We start from the raw sequence: 16710 nt of genomic DNA, 5'->3' as shown, positions 1-16710 counted from the left end.
TCAACTCTCATCTCACCATACGCTACTGAATCTGTAGCAGTTTCACCTCCCGTGATTACCATGCTCCTGGTACAACTTAAGGTAGCAGATTGGTAAAGTTGCTGGGGGACTTTCTTCCCATGCCAAGGATGTTGGTTTGCACCCATTGGGGCATAGCCATGTCTCCACCAAGAGCAGCAGATGCTGAGAGCCCAGGGGCAGTGTGCCACATGCATATCTGCATTCTGGACACGATACAAACCCTGCTCTCAGCTCCTGGCCCCGAGAAAGAGCCCCAGGACTGCTGCTCTGTCAACTGACTGAGCTTGCCAATGGCAGATCTCCTGGCCCAGGCAGAGGCCATGGTGAGGTTTGTTAAAGTTTATTTGAAACACTTGATGGCTCTGGCTTGCTTTCAGGCAGCTATGATGGGCCTCCCCAGTTTGGCTGTGCCTATAAAACACCAGCAAAAAGAGACCAACTCCAAAACAGTTCCCAACCCTTATGCTAAAATCCCTCCTATTTCAGAGAGAAAAAAAAGGCAGGAAAAAAAGGTTGTGCTAGCCTGGCCGCTTCCCCCAATACAAAGCCCCCTCCTCCCTAAGGAGCAGGGACTCCCACATTTCTTTCAACCTCTGGCAGCCTGACCTTCCTACCAAGCTTGCCTGATGATAGAAGAGAGTGATTCTGCACCCCAGAAATTGGGGACCAGCCCATCGCAGACCATTGCAAGCCAAAAATTGACGTAAATTTTTCGCTCTCTTCCATGTATATCTCTACTTCTCTTACTGTGGAAAATAAGCTTTTATCATCCTTATCTTATATTTTATATAAATATGCCTTTATAGTTAAGCTTTTTAAGCTTAAAAAAATAAGCTTTTATATTTATCTCTTCCATAAGACCTTATCTTAATATGGAAAAATAAGTTTTTCTATTGCTCTCCAAAACTGAGAAAATTGACACTCCAGTGAAAGACACCATGTTTATCTGGGGTTTTGCAAAAGCCTGTGCTTTAAACACCGGTTCTACATAGGGACTGAGGTCGGACACAAAAGTACCCCTAATTTAAAATTATGTCTGTTTCTCACTTACCTCCTGATGAATTTAGTATATTGGTCTGGAGGAGAGGGAAAGGGTATCTGTTGCACCCCTCAATTGCTTGAGTAGAATCTTTTGGATTGTTAGAGGTAGTTTGGTGTGATCACTCGAGTAGCTGTTCCCAGGCTCGGGAAGCAAATCAAATGTACCTTCAGGGTTTTTGCATGATTTGGCTTTGTGTCAGAAACTTCAAAAAGGATCCATGTGCTCACTTCTCAGGCTTAATGTTCTGCTGGGCTGGTGAGCACCATGGGGAGCCCAGATATAGAAATTGAGGCACTACCTTCCTCTGCCAATAGTGTCCCCAGTGTGCCCCCAACTCCACTTGCAAAAGAGAGATAGATGGCTACTGTCTGATTTATTGAGCTTGATAGTTAAAATATAATAGCTTTCTGTAAGGGCAATCGTATAAATGGGAAACCATATAGTGAGAGTTTAATGTTTTAATCGGGATGCAACTTGCAAATGATGGATTAGGAAACATATTTATCCTCAGTCTGGAGGCTACTGGAAGCTGGACCAGAGCATCTCGGGATTCTTTATTAGTTTATAATCCATCATTTCCTATTATGTATGCTTTAGGTAAGATTATGCTTTGACCCTGGAGTATTGAAGAATGGTTTATGACTCAAAATGAGTGATGCAATGGGCCGATTTCCCCACCAGTAATGGTGGCGAGCGTGGAGCTACAGGGCTGTGCTCAGCTACTCTCCAGAGATGAAGACAAGATCTGAGAGCAGGAAAAGGGGTCAAAATCTTGAGTGCCAGTCTTGGTCCCTTTGCTTCCTTTCTCCTTAGCCTTGGCAAAGCTGCTTGCCTTCTGGGTCTTGGTTTCCTAAGAACAAAATGGGGGCATGATAGTTACTTACGTGCAGAAACTCCAAAGTATGGTGAGTATTAATTAATGTGTATAAATCACTTTGAAGATGAAAAGCAGTGTATTATTAATTACAGAGCTGCAGGGGCATAAACAGAGCAGTACAAACACAGAGGAAAATGCTGTGGGGAGCCACGAGTGATTGTGCCTACCTAGAAAGCAAGCCGTCAGGGAAGGACTGAAGAGCAAAATAAAAATTGAGTCCCTCCTGTTAAGAAGAGGGGAGCTTTGAAGACCTGAGCCCGTTCTGGTTCATCCTTGACTCCGAGTTCCACCACAACTGACAGGTCCTGAAATTGGAGCATCAGCCCCAGGACTTTTATGGATAAGCATGGGGGTTCAGTCCTGCCAGAAATCATGACAAATAGGTCAAATTATCTTCCTTGCATGTTCAAACCCATCAAGAGAAGGCTTTCCAGAAATGAGCAATTTGGAATAGTTCACCCCCCTGACAAGTTCTTCCACAGATCTAGGCATGTGGGTGGGTGTAAAAGCAGAATTACGCCCGCCTCCTCCAAGTTGGAAGATGGGTTCCTTTATCAATTCAAGAAAGATCCCTCAGTTCCTGCCCACACAGCTGGGGTCAGAGATCTTTTAAGATACTCATCTATCCACTCCTCTCTGTGCCAGATCCTCCCAGTGTGTGAACCACATCCTGGAGTAAATTACTCTGAAAAGTTGTATCAACTTTTTTAGGCCACTAAGGGGCTGCTCTGTGTGCCACTCAGCCCCTGGACTAAATGGTTCCTAGGGAATTTGTCTGTGAAATGCAATGGGCCTCCTTCTCAGGAGCCTGGCTTGCTTCTTCCTTGGGTAGCCCAAGTTCTTTCATTGCCTGCATTACCAGAAGTCCTCTATATCCCTAAATTTTGGAATCCTGTAAACAACATAAAGTTTCCCACTTGTTTTATATCAAATACACTGTATTTTTATCTTTATACTGTACATAACAATAATTAATATTAATCTTATACCTGCTTAGAACTGGAAACTTTCCCAATTATAGCACTTCTTATAATTATTAAATTTGATCCCTATCCCCAGTCCTGGTACACATTCCAGCAGAAAATAAAATCGGCATCTTGCAGTCATTCTACAAGAGTCGATGCAGAGGCCTAGAGAGTCTTAGTCACATGGCTAGTTAGTTGCAGGGCCAAGATCAGGTCCTTGTTCTCTTGATGCCCATCTAACATCCTTCCCTCAGCTCCTCAATCCTCAAGATTGCAGCTAGCCAGATTTCCCAAATCCTGCATGGAAACTAAATGATCCTTTTTGTCAAGTCAACTTACTTCACCTAATTCCGTCCTGACTAGCAAGGAGAGTAATTGGTTCCATTCATTCCTGAATCATCACCTAAACCCAGAGGATAGATGCCGTATCTTCCCCTCAGTCTCCTAACCTGTCCTCATATTCCTGCTTCCCCAAATGTTTTCTGTTACTGGCTTCAGCAAACTTTTCCTGTAGAGAGCCAGATAGTAAATATTTTTGGTTGGCTGGCCATTCAGTCACCGTCACAAATACTCGAGGCAAAAACAGCCACAGACCATACATAAAAAAACCAGGCATGGCTGTGTTCCAGTAAAACCTTAATTATGAACACTGAAATTTGAATTTTATGTAATTTTCATATTCTTCTTTTGATTTTTTTTCAAACATTTGAAATTTAAAAACTTTTCCATAGCTTGTGTGTCGTGCAAAAACAGGTGGCAGTGTAGAAGTGGCCCACAGGCTGTAGTTTACAAACCCCTGTTTGATCATATTACTGTTCTTTTCCTAAGATTCCCTTTTCAGGGGGTTTCTACCTTTATTAAAAAAAATTGCTTTCAAACTGGCAAAGAGTCCAACCATATGTCCATTGTAAATGAAACAGCGATTGACATTTACTACCATTTGCCATTTCATAACGAATAATTACATCAGTCTTCCTGGCCCAAAAGTAGGAAAAGTAAGCAACCTTCCTCTTTAATTAAAAAATTTCTACAGGATAAAAACCTTCCATCCTAATAGTGTAGCTTTTCCAAGACTGCTCAAAACAGTGTCCCTACCCACTGATGGAGTGGAATTGCCTAGCAATTTTGCAGGATTCTGACGTCTCCTCAATCCTCCATTACTCCAGATTCCTCTACAAAATCATTGCCGGTTTTTCAGAATTACTCAGTGCCTGGTGCCTTTCGTGTTGAGGTTTCCCAACAGGTTGTAACAGGGCTGGGTCTTAGAATGACATCATGCTTTCCTATCCTAGGTTAACATTATAATAGGGTAGATCTAGTGTCCTTAAAAGGCGTGAAAAATTCTTGCAGGGCTACCCCACAACAAGGAAGAGAGATAATTCTGCAGTATGACTTTGCTCTGGAAATCCAGATAATGCTGGAAATTCTAAGAAGAAAGGCAGCATACTGCTGAGCAAGGCACAGGACTCAGACGATTACCCCTGAGTTAAAAACAATATGTAACATATGCCTAGCTTCTGTCAAAAACTCTTGACGTGGTTGGGGAGGGAAGGCAAAGAGAGAAAGATAAGAGCATTTATGTCATCCTAAATTAGTTTTTAGCTCTTCAGATCTCTGCCAAAGTAAAATACATATATATATATTAGAAAGTCACCTTGTCTTTTTTCACTACAGTAATTCCTGCCAAATATAAAATACTGTGTTTTAAGTAAGCTGCCGAACGCTCTGTCTTCTGCCACTCCGACTTTGATCTGGGAAGAACGCAGGCCATCAACATGTCAGGAAGTTAAAAGTGTGGTAATTTGGGGTGCTTTCAGTTTCTTTTGAAAACAATGAGAGATTATTTTCTATGGAAACTAAAAGCCTACAATGTGTTTAAAGTTGCTACAATTGAAAATTGATATGTTGAGACTCATACTGATGAATTCTGCGATCTTGGCTGCTATTTTGTGTATTCCCATCTCACTGAACAGAGCTGTTTGGAGGGAAATACAGAGAAAATGACAGAAAATGATGAGAACAGTACACTTACCTGGCATCCTTTCTGAGGACACAGCCGAGGAAAAACATTGGCCCTCTCTTCAAACTCGCTGCTCTTTGACTATTCAGAGAGAGGGTGAACCTCACGCTACTATAGGCATTCCAAATTATGTATTTATCTCCTGGTATCTAAAGGGCAAAGTGCTAATGATTAAATCTGAACAGTTTAGCAAAGAACACTTCCACCCACCTCCTCAGCCCCAGATGGTCAAACCTCGTAGTTAGCTACATGCAGAAAAGGAGAGCTGGTCACCAGTAAGACAGGGATCCAGTCAAGTTATCCATTGTGGTGTTAGCAGCAGACTTTTCATCTAATAGCTATGCTAATGTGCTCTTAATCTGATAATAAAATCCTGTCAGTGCTTACACACCAGTGGGTCTTTAGCAGTGGGGCTGCCATTTCGTAATTGTACTCCCGATTTCAGAGGGTCTGTCAGTTTACCGAGAGTAAATTAAGTCATTAGCAAGGCCTCCATCACCCGGCAGCCATGTGACACCACTCGTATCTCATGTTTGACGTTCAGAAAAGACGAGTTCCTCCTCCTCAGAAAAGGTATGGCCTCTTTAAAGACATCTGTTTGCAAGTTGGGGGACTTGGAAGGCTGCTTCTGGGATGGTCGGCAGCTCTGGTGAGAGCCTTTGCTTTCTTACCCAAGATGTATGTCAGAAATCAAGGTAGTCAGCCACAACAGGGTTTTCCCGGGGTAATGAGCAAACTCAGTGCATGAGAAAGAGAAAGCAACTTTGGATGACTGAAGAGTATCTTAATACAGAACCAGAAAGGAGGGAGTAGGTTCTACAACCCACACCCCTCGAGGACCACCACAAGGGAACAGGGTATCATGTAGTCCGTTAGCCAAGCCCTCTGTGCCTCTGTAAAGTCTGTGTTCCATGAATGAGTAGGGAGCGTTCATCATCTATTGCTCACTTGAATCACCATTCAAGCCTTTGTCCTCAATTTTTTTTGTAGCAGTTACCTCTCAGCAGTGATCAGAGAAGAGGCAGTAGCAGGATGCTGGGACATCATTGCCCCTTCTCCACACACATTATTTATCTGAACTCCTTAGGCTGGTGCCAAGCCCAGAGACCCTTCAGCTCTCCTATAGAAGCTCTTAAATTCCCAGTTTCTTATGTTTTGTGTTTGTTTATTTATTTGTGCTTGTTTCATGAGTTTGGATTCTGGGCCCAGCTTCTAATATAGTTTGAATAAGTATTATTTCAGTCTACCTTTTGCCCTTAACACAACTGCAGAAGTTTGTGTCTTGCCTTGGTCTTTAGGCAAGAAGTGACTTGATGTAACAGAAAACACATACAGGGGCTTCAATGCCTCAAAGCCATGTGATGCAGGCTTGCTATTTAATCTTTCTCTGTGCCTTAGTTTCTTCACCCAAAAAAAAAAAAAAAAAAAAAGGGAATAATTCCTATCTTGTAAAGATGCCTCAGGTTTTCATTGAAATGATACCTATTACAACTTTTCTTCAAACCCAATGTGTCGCCAATTATGAGAAGTGCCGTTATTGTCTGCATCCCTAAAGGGAAAAATGGTTGCCGACTAAACCATGAAGCAATTTCTTAGCATTTAAAATTTTTGTCTTGTATTTTTCAGAAAGAGATAGACACAGACACTTCAAATGATGTAATCACAATATGAATGGATAGGTCCACGTCTACTGCGGCACAACAGCGTGCTGGATAGCCAGCAGCAATTGTGAGACGACAGCAGTTATAAGGTGCATTCTGATATCAGACAAGGGAAAATGTTGGAAAAAAATGAAAGTCCTAGAATTAGTGAAATGTGGTAGTACCTGGCACACAGTAGAAGCTCAACTAAATGGAATCTATAGTGCTTGTTGGGTTGGCTCCCACACACCTAGGCCCAATGATAAAAGTAAACCACCTCCTCGGGTCATTGTATCCCCAGCACCCAGCACAATCTCTAGTGCCTCAATAAATAGTTGTTGAATTAATGGATGTTGATTAAGGCTAGGGCTGAGGAAGGTGTTTCCCAAGTACCCAGAATCCCCCAATCCCTAGATTCTCCCTTTTTGTTCCTCCACATAAAGGGAAATTTCTTATTCCCTGATGTTGTAATTGCCTCTTTTCCCAAATTGCAGTTCTGAGCTAGAAAGCATTTAGGCAAAGGAACAGTTAGGGGGGCTGTGTAAGCATCACATTTAAGCCCTCTAGCAGGAATCTGTGATTCCCTGAAATCAAGAGAGCTAGGTGTGGGAAACTGGGAAGTGTTTTGAGTCTGGCATACAGCCACTATTTGGCACTCCCATTACAAAAGTGTAGCAGAATTTAGTTGAAGTTCAAGGTAAAAAAGCAAATAATGGCATAAATTTGAGAGTCTGTTGGCTGTTTCTCTGTAAATGAGGATGCACTAACGAATGAAAGCAATTGCTACAAGGCACCAAGTAGAGAAAAGAACTACTGTTTGGTGAATTAGGTCTGTGTATACAAGCCATACCAATCTTTTGTGCTCTAAAATGCCTAGCTTAACCGTGCAGCCTTATACAACAGAACCTTGACCCAGAAGTGAACTTTTAAAACTTATGTGTTTCTCCAAAGGTCACCTTAAACCAGACTTCTTTGTGTCATTTATAGAAAATTCCTTTATTGAAAATGCATATTTTGGTTATGAGGAATAGACACCCAGAATTTTTGCCTGAGCCCTTTTTTCATCAAATAAATAGCTCATTAAATTGATGTCTCATAAGATCCTTTGCATTTAGAGGAGCAAATTGTCCATCAACTATATTAACACATTCAATATTACCATAGAAAAGAGGATAATGGCTTGCATGTTCCCCTAATTTCATGTTTTATATTATCAACCTTCTGGCCTTAAAAAAAAAATAAGTAAACATCAGAATGTATCAGAAAACATAACAGTACTAAGCTACATGTTGGTTATAAAGAAAACTTGACTGAAGAAAATAGTGTCCTCCCCTTGGAGAAAGAGAAAGCAATTTATGAGACCCATAATATGTATCATCTTTCAAAGGCATTTCTTTTCCTAAAAACCAAAGCTGTGGATGAGAAGAGAGGGTAGGCTTACTTCCGATCTTTGCATTTCTTTCATCATGACTTTGTTCACAGCTGTTAGGAAAGACTCTTCCCTTGGGATGAGTTTTCACTTCAGTTAGGTCATTTGTGGGAAGATTTGTGCAAACATGTTCGGCACTCCCCTGTGGACAATGATCTGTATAAAAGAACAGCATGTTACCTCACTTTTGCCTCTGCAGTTGTGATGCATTTCTATCGGTTGCTTACTTACTTTACACCACGAGCATTTTTGAGTCACGTTAATGACGTTTAGATTACACTTGCATTCCACAGGGAAAGGTAAGTGGCAGTGTGTCAAATGCATTCCCTTCTTCAGGCAGTGATAAACATGATAACATCTTTAAGGAAGTTCCACATGCCTTTGAATTAAGGGTACTTTTTTTTTAAATTAAATTCTGTTTTATTGAAATATATTCACATACCATATAGATATCCATGGTATACAATCAACTGTTCACAGTACATCATATAGTCATGCATTCATCACCCCAATCTATTTTGGAACATTTTCCTTACATCAGAAAGAATCAGAAGAATAAAAAATAAAAGTAAAAAAGAACACCCCGATCATCCCCCCCATCCTACCCTATTTTTCATTCAGTTTTTGTCCTCATTTTTCTAACTCATCCATCCATACATTAGATAAAGGGAGTGTGATCCACAAGGTTTTCACAATCCCACTGTCACCCCTTGTAAGCTACATTGTTATACAATCGTCTGCAAGAGTCCAGACTACTGGGTTGGAATTTGATAGTTTCAGGTATTTACTTCTAGCTATTCCAATACATTAAAACCTAAGAAGTGTCATCCATATAGTACATAAGAATGTCCACCAGAGTGACCTCTCGAGTCCATTTGAAATCTCTCACCCACTGAAACTTTATTTCGTTTCATTTCGCATCCCCCTTTTGGTCAAGAAGATATTCTCAATCCCACGATGCTGGGTCCAAATTCATCCCCGGGAGTCATATCCTGAGTTGCCAGGGAGATTTACACCCCTGGGAGTCAGGTCCCACGTAGGGGGGAGGGCAGTGAGATAACCTGCTGAGGTGACGAGGTGACTTAGTTAGAGAAAGAGAGAGGCCACATCTGAGCAACAAAGAGGCACTCGGGGAGACTCTTAGGGACAATTATATGCAAGTCTAGCCTCTCCCTTGCAGTAATGAGCTTCATAAGGGTAAGTTGAATTAGGGGTACTTTTGAAACTGGTTGTAAGGTTACCTTCTGCCTCGAATTTCAAAACGGACTTCCGGAGCATTGCCTGAATCTAGAGTACATGCATTTAAGCTCTCTTTTGAGAAGATATTTTTAGACATACTGAATCTTGAGGGAACTGTGGGTTAAAGACTCTTTTCCCATGAAAGAAATTCTTGTAACTTTGTATATTAATTTTAAATATCATTAATTTTATATTAATTACTTTGAAATTTATTAAATTTATATATATGTGTATATATATATTAATTTTATATTTTTCCACTGGGCAAGAGATTTCATTTAAGCAAGTGAATGGCCGGCCACATAGTTTGCTGGAACATGCTGACCAGCCTTGGAAGCCAGGACATTTTTATTTTAAAATTCTTCCTAGGCATAGAGTCTAATAAACAACCCCATAAAATAGTACACTTAATAGGAAGGTTCAGAGAGTGTGGGTAAGTTATGTTTTGCATGGTCAACTCTTGGCTTTGATGCCTAAGCACAAACAAAGGTAACAGAGGACATCTGAGTTTTACTTCCCAGATCTGGCAACATATAGACGTTTTCATACCTACAAGCTTTTTATTAACTCATTGGGATGAGTTACCACCTTCCCTAGAAAAATGGAGTGACTAACCCCTTGTACAATAAGAGATTCTAGGAGATTTGTGTCTATTTTTATCTAGTCTATTTTTGTCAAATTTACCTTAAAAACTGTAAAGGAAAAATAAATAAACAAAAGCTGGCCTGTGATTAGCTTCTACTTCTTTGGAACCAGAGCAGTGAAAAATGAACCCAAAGAAAGAAGAATAAATACTAAAAAGAATCGGATGAAATTAAGTTAAGAAGTAAGATGAAGCCATAAGAACCTGTAAATAGAACTATTAGAAATGTTAACTAGCAACACAAACTTTGAAATGCCAAGCATCGAGCAGGAGGAAACATGGAACACTTAGAAGACACAAGTATGGGGGGAAAATGACAGCCAGGATACCAAATCACATGTAATATTCCGTGCAGTGTCTGGAACCCATGAGTCCAACCAATGTAATGTGATGAAAAGCAATCACTGAGAATTGCTTGGAGGTGCTGTTTCACAACCTCATCTTACATTATTAAACTTTTGGTTCCCTCATGAGCTACTTAGATAAACAACAGTGGACAGCTCAACATTTATCCAAATAAACCAGAAAACTACCGTGACACACTAAATTGAGTTTATAGACACAGCAGGCTCTTGCCTAATAGATGAGAATAATGTGTCCAGTGTCAAACATCCATCTATATTTCAAATTCAGGGTATGAATGGGGGCTCCAAAAATACGTCCTCCTACAAAATCATTTGGCACCAAGGGTAATTTGTCTTCTATTGTGTCTAATTGGTATCCATGTAATTCAGCTACAATTTTTGCTGCTGAAAATGATGTAAGAGATTGAGAGAATGAATGTGGGTGTTGATTCTCAGGAGAGCATTGAAAGTTGGGGGGTTGGACGTTATAGTTCTCTTCAAATGTATTGGCTGTGGAATGACCCTTGAAGCCAGAGAGCAAGGCATTCTCTCAAATCTTCTTTTCCATCCTGGTCAAAAATCTACATGAGAAAAAAGACTGATTTTATCTCAGCTCCTCTTCCTGCCTTATTTTATTTATCTTCATGTTGTAGAGGAAGTTCAATAGAAATATTTGGGGTTGCCTACACTTGTAGCTCCCAATCCAGTTCTGTTTCCAAGCCATGGCAGATGATGATGGGGAAGCAGAGGGGGTAGAAGACAAAGGAAGGAAGGTCCTGCCACTATCTGGGATGAGTTTAAATGATGCACCACCACCCTGCTGGGCCGCTGTCCAAATATTCTGGTCAGAAACATTTTTTAATATGCGTCCCTTCTAATGAAGTGTCTTGACTGTTGAATTTGGTTTACTCTAAGGAAACCAACTTCCAGGTCTGCCTCCCAAGTTTTAATTGTTCCCAATGTTAGCTGCATTTGTGCAGATATGGACGTCACTGTTTCCTTTCCCTCCTTTCCCCTCCCCTCTTCATTCCACCTTTAAATATCCTTGGAGGAAGTCCAGATTTATCCTGTTCTGTCAAATTTAATTTTTAAAAGTAGCATACATGATGCACAATGACATTACAGTTCATGTAATGTGAAGCTTTTTAAAAATTTACTGGCCTGGCAATCTGTGGCTTTCCTCCAACTGTTGTTCCCCCTCCAACCCCCACCCTTGGTCCCTTTGGTGGAAGGTCACTGGGGTGAAAGTACCACCTCAGGGACTCCTGGTCCCGGCCCTGCCTGGGAGGAGATGTCTCTATTTCCTGGGTGGGGCATGTGGATCCTGCTTGCATGGTTTTTTATTCTTCTCTTCAACACTGACAGGAATTAGAGCTTTTGGAAAGGTCAGCTGATCCAGCAGTGTTGTCCGTACTGCAATGAAACACTGACGGCGTGTTTGAATGTCAGAGGCAAATAGGAGAGCAGACCCAACTGAAATGTTCGCAGCTAAATTTATCTTAAAGGAAGAAAAAGGATTGTCTGTCATGTTTGTATGACTAAGGGATTTATTAAACAAGCTGTGTACCCCACCCAGGGAGAATGCTGTCAAAACATGAAAAAAAAAAAAATATACAGAGAGTGCAGAAAAGCCAAGCCTGAACTTTTCCCATAATTGCATGCCTTGCTAATTTGATCCACGCCCTTTGTAATTCTTCCTTCATCACACACTATCCCTGCCTCACCCCTCACCAGAAACACTACTGTGCCATTGCCTCCCACAATACCACAAAACAAAGCAAACAAAATCCAGCTAATTGAGAAGATACTCAGAGTGGACTGAATTGGCTCTTGGCTGAACAGTTGTCACGCTCTTCAACAACCAGTGTCCAAGACATACATACAACCAAGGTTTTGTCAGAAGGGCTGGTCTGGAATCTCTCTTGGTGGAAATGTAGAGAAACTCCAGACATGAAAAGTAACTAAGTATGAATGCAGAAGAACAGAAAAGAGGGTCAATTCGAGTCTTTGTCATGTGCGGTGCCTGTCAAATCTGGGTTGATTTTTATTCGTGTGATAGCCCAAGCAGAGTGCAGAGCCTAATGACAGAGAATTTATTCTGTGCAGAGGGGAGAAAGAATAAGTGCCACTAGAAAAAGTGTGCACAAGAGAGAAAAAATATGGGAAGCTATTCCTTAAATTACTGTGGTCTATATAGTGTGTGTGTGTGTGTGTGTGTGTGTGTGTGTGTGTGTATACACATACATATATATATATATCCCTGGGAATAGAGGAGAAGGACACCAGATGAGTAGCTAAAGAGAATTATAGTTTCCATTGGCTTCTATAGAACGAGAAAGAACACGTCCTCGCCACTGGCCCAGTGAATGATCGGAAACTCCAATCTCATGGTCAGTTCAAAAAATCCTCTGGCTTAGATTAAGCCGGTTCTTATTTTTCCACTGGATGATGAGGCTACAGTTTTAGCCCATCAGTTCACTGACCCATCCCCAACATCCTGAGAGATTCCATCCATTTATCTTCGAAAGCTAGAGAAAAGAGCAAGACACAAGAGGGGGAAATAAAGCCTATAGCCCAGTAAGATTACTCTTGTGCTGAATGGGGAGATTTAAAATCTCTCCCCTCAACTGTAAGATCACAAATGCGGTCCTGGGGTTCTAGCACACAAGGCTTGCCTGGGCGTCTTGACTGAAGACCTTCCACATATGCATAAAGGTTCTCTACATAGAAGAGAATTTTGATTTGGGGCTTTAATGCCTTTGAATGCGTATCAAGAGTAACACTGGCATGCTTTTGCCATAGCCTTGGAATCCTAAAATAAATAATAGAAAAATTGTGATTTAAAATATAATTCCAAATACTAACTGGGCCCCGCTGCCTAGATGAGTAATAAGCTTCAATAAATGTGTGACAGGCACAAGGCTCTTCAGTATGAAGAGTAGTGAGGCCTCAGAAATAGAAATAGGTTTTTCATTACATGAGGGATTATGTTCAGCCTGACTGTGGAGCTGTTTGCGGGGCCACAGCTGCAGCATCTGCCACGGTCGTATTAACCAGTAATAGTAAAACAGTAACGTGCAGCGATTTGTTTTAGGGAAGAGAGAAAGGTCTCTTTCTCCCTCTTAAATCAGGATGACCATTGTTTACTACACAGTTCCCTTTAAATGTCTATTCCTCTGGGCTAATGGGCTGCAATTTGAGTCAGGTTCCATCTGGGTGCCGGCTGAAATTTGTGAGGAAGCCAGGGATGGAGAAATCGGGATGGTTTTGGGGGGTGGATAGGTGTGGGTTGCTGCGTATTTAACCTGTATGCATTCATCAACCCGTACAAGTGTATCTCTTTTGGAAGGTTGTATGAAGTTCATTGTGTTTTTTTGTTTTGTTTTTGGTTTCTGGTTTTTTGTTTTTGGTTTTCTGACTGGTGTGTGTTTGCATGTCTATCTGTGTGTGGGTTTAATTCCAAAGAAACTCAACCATCCTTTTGGGTTTTTCCTAATACCAAAACTCAAAGGTCGGGAGCTCACCCCAGGCCTCCCTCTTCTCGGGTCTGGCTAAACTGAGACGCGTAGTCGAGAAACTTTGGAGTGGAATGTTCCGCTGCCCTGACACCTAGTAACCAGGGAGATCATGGGGTCTTCAAATTCGAGTTTCAGTAGGTATTTGAGAAAGGTTTCTTTTGGGGGGAGGATCAGGTGAGGAGGACTCCCATCATGAAGAGAGATGATTATCAAGTTCAGATTTTCAGATGGGTTTTCTTTCTTACATGTTAACGCAGAATTTCCTACTTCTCTCCCTTCTTCCCTCAAATTGTGGATCATTGAAACTTTATATTTGAAGGATCACTGTACACCTAAATCAGGAAACCTGATTTGTAGTCATGACAGTTCCTCAATGACAGGGTTATCCAGTGCTGAAAATGCTGGATTTGGATCAGGAAGGGAGCAAGGTTCGGATCTCAACCCTGCTTACTGAATGATTTGAGGAACAGTTATTAAATTCCCTGAGCCTTGTTTTTTTTCAACTGTAGGAAGGGGTTGATATAGCTATAATGATGATGATACCTGTTTCATGGTCATATTATGTGATGTGTAATGTAAGTTTTGATGTCATTGTAACTCTATATATTCATTCAAGTGAAAGCACACACAAGTGCTAGATTGCAATGGAGGGCTTAGACTGTAAAGGATAGCTGGGTGCAGGAAGTTCCAGCCTGACCCAGTGCTGGGAGGATGGATAGAAACTGGACTAGGAATGGGCTGAGAGACAGTCCAGACAGAGGACCTCATAGTAGGGAAGGTAAGAGGCCAGAATTAACAGAGTATTTTGAAGAGGAAATGAGAAGCTCAGCCAGTGAGGAGAAGATACAGCTGTTGAATAACAGTGGAAAATAATAGGTGAGTTCGAGCACGGCCAGATGATAGATGACCTAGAAAGCTGGCAGGAGGTTTAATTTCATTAATTTGGCAGTAGGGAGGTGCTCTATGTTCCTTAGCAGGAGTATAATATGATAAAATTATGACATCATATTGTGTCAATTACTTAGTAGATGTTGCATAAATATTTATTTGCTAATTGATTGAAGATTCAGGATAGTTGGAGAAATGGGACAGGAAGAAAGAGAGGCTTATAAAAAGGCTCTGGTGATAACCAAAGGGTGTGTGAGTTGGTGAGAGCCCAGATTAGAAGGGAGCCAAGGAAAGAGATTCAGAGTGGATCTTTGAGAGATTTCTTCCGAAGAAGAAAAGACAGAATTTGTGATAGAATTCATATTATGTTGACAATAGAGAATAACAAAGACCAAAGTATCTAGTATGACCTTAAGTTTTCTAACCCGGATCCTCAGTGGAATATTGTCAGAATGGAGGATTGAAAAATTAAAAATTAACACACCATCTTGAAATTGCCACTCACTTTTTCTAAATGCACAATTGGCCAAAATGTTTTTTATTGGTGTGTAATTCTACCAGGGCTGGCTAAAAGCCATTCTTTTTTAATGTGTTCAGTAAAACTCTGGTGGTTTCTTTATTATGAGAAGGCCTTTTGATCCAATAAAACCCATCAAGACCCCATCTGACACATCAACTTTCGATTATGTATGCAAGTCTGTAGAGAAAAAGGAGAGCAGAATTAGGTTAAAACTGAACTCTAAAAGGGTAACAAAATTCCTACATAACATAGTGAGAGGCTTATATGTCGTGCAAATTTTGAGAACCAGAAAGAGTCATCAGGATATATATCCAGAGAGAGCTAAGTTTCAGTGTACCCATTTACAAGTAGAAAACCATGCTCCATATTTGAAAGCACTTGCCTTACAAATGCAGAATGTGGTCCTGGGAGTTTGTTGCACTGCCCTTTTTGATTTGGGGCATTGAAGCTTACAAATGAAGACCTTAAAAGAAGAAACCTGCTTTTTTGATCATCTGGTTAGAGGCAGGTTGGAAATTATGATAAATCTGCTACATCATCAATGTATGAGCAGGTTGAAATGCAAATGTACCAGGCTGTGTATCTGCAATTGAGGCTGACTCCCTGTACCCAGGCTGAAGGGTCAGAAGGGTGAAGTTGGTTACGGGTTTATGGATCTGGGCAGAGAGGGCTGGACATCAGGGACTGAACCTGTGCCCTCTTCCTCCTGCCCCCTCTCTGCACCACTCTGAAGTCTCAATTTATTTTCTATGTTTTCACAGTTGACTGAAGTATATGAAATGCCCTCTTGGATGCTAGGTGCCCAACATAAAGCATAAGCAACACGGTTACCTGGAGAATTTTAGGGTTAGCCTCCAAACCATCCAAGATAATTTAGACCCCAAGGCACTTTCTGAATTGACTATGTGGATGATCCTAAATTTAGTAGATAATGTGTCTTTGTGCTTTCTTCTTATCTTCAGCCTTCCTTTCCCCTCTTCAAGTATCCTTTCTGCTGTAGGGGAACAGGAGATACGGCTTGGCCATGAAACCAGGTAGCCCGTCTAAGCCTAATTCTTGACACTATGCCATAGTGCTGGTCTTTAGGGAGTCCTGTATTTGGAACAAACTAAATCAGTAACCATTTTCCAGCTCAGGTTGGGTTAATACCAAAGTCAGATCCTTGCCTTCTCCACCTCGCCCCATGAGAGAGGCGATCAGAGGACAACGCTATGATAAACCCATCCCTGAAGCTGCAGCATTTTTCTGCCACCTCCCTAACCCAGTGAAAGGGAAATTGCTGGACTTTGTTGGAAATTGATGTCATGTCTCATTTGATCATTAATTTAGATGGGCATTACCAGCAAGCTCATAGCCCAATCATAAACGGGAAGAGTTACTATTTTTAAAATGACTTTCACATTTAGTCAACTCATTAGCCAAATTAGAATAATCATAGTATAATGACGGTATTATTGTCTAATAATGTGCCTGTTTCTGACAACACTTTGAAAGCCTCTTTAAAATATAATGGAACCTGTTCTTGGGATTCAAAGATTGGATGAGAGTTGTAAGACATCCAGGA

The 16710-nt window shown here is 41.1% G+C and overlaps 1 protein-coding gene across 3 annotated transcripts in view; it reads left to right on the top strand.

Moving 5' to 3' along the window:
* TENM2 (teneurin transmembrane protein 2) overlaps window positions 1–16710 on the top strand; it is a 1024030-nt gene that overhangs the window by 710026 nt on the left and 297294 nt on the right. The window lies entirely within an intron of this gene.

This window comes from Choloepus didactylus, chromosome 11, assembly GCF_015220235.1.
Source record: "Choloepus didactylus isolate mChoDid1 chromosome 11, mChoDid1.pri, whole genome shotgun sequence".
Classification (NCBI taxonomy): domain Eukaryota; kingdom Metazoa; phylum Chordata; class Mammalia; order Pilosa; family Megalonychidae; genus Choloepus; species Choloepus didactylus.
The sequence above is the reverse complement of the archived record's forward strand: the minus strand, read 5'-3'. Positions and strand labels throughout refer to the sequence as shown.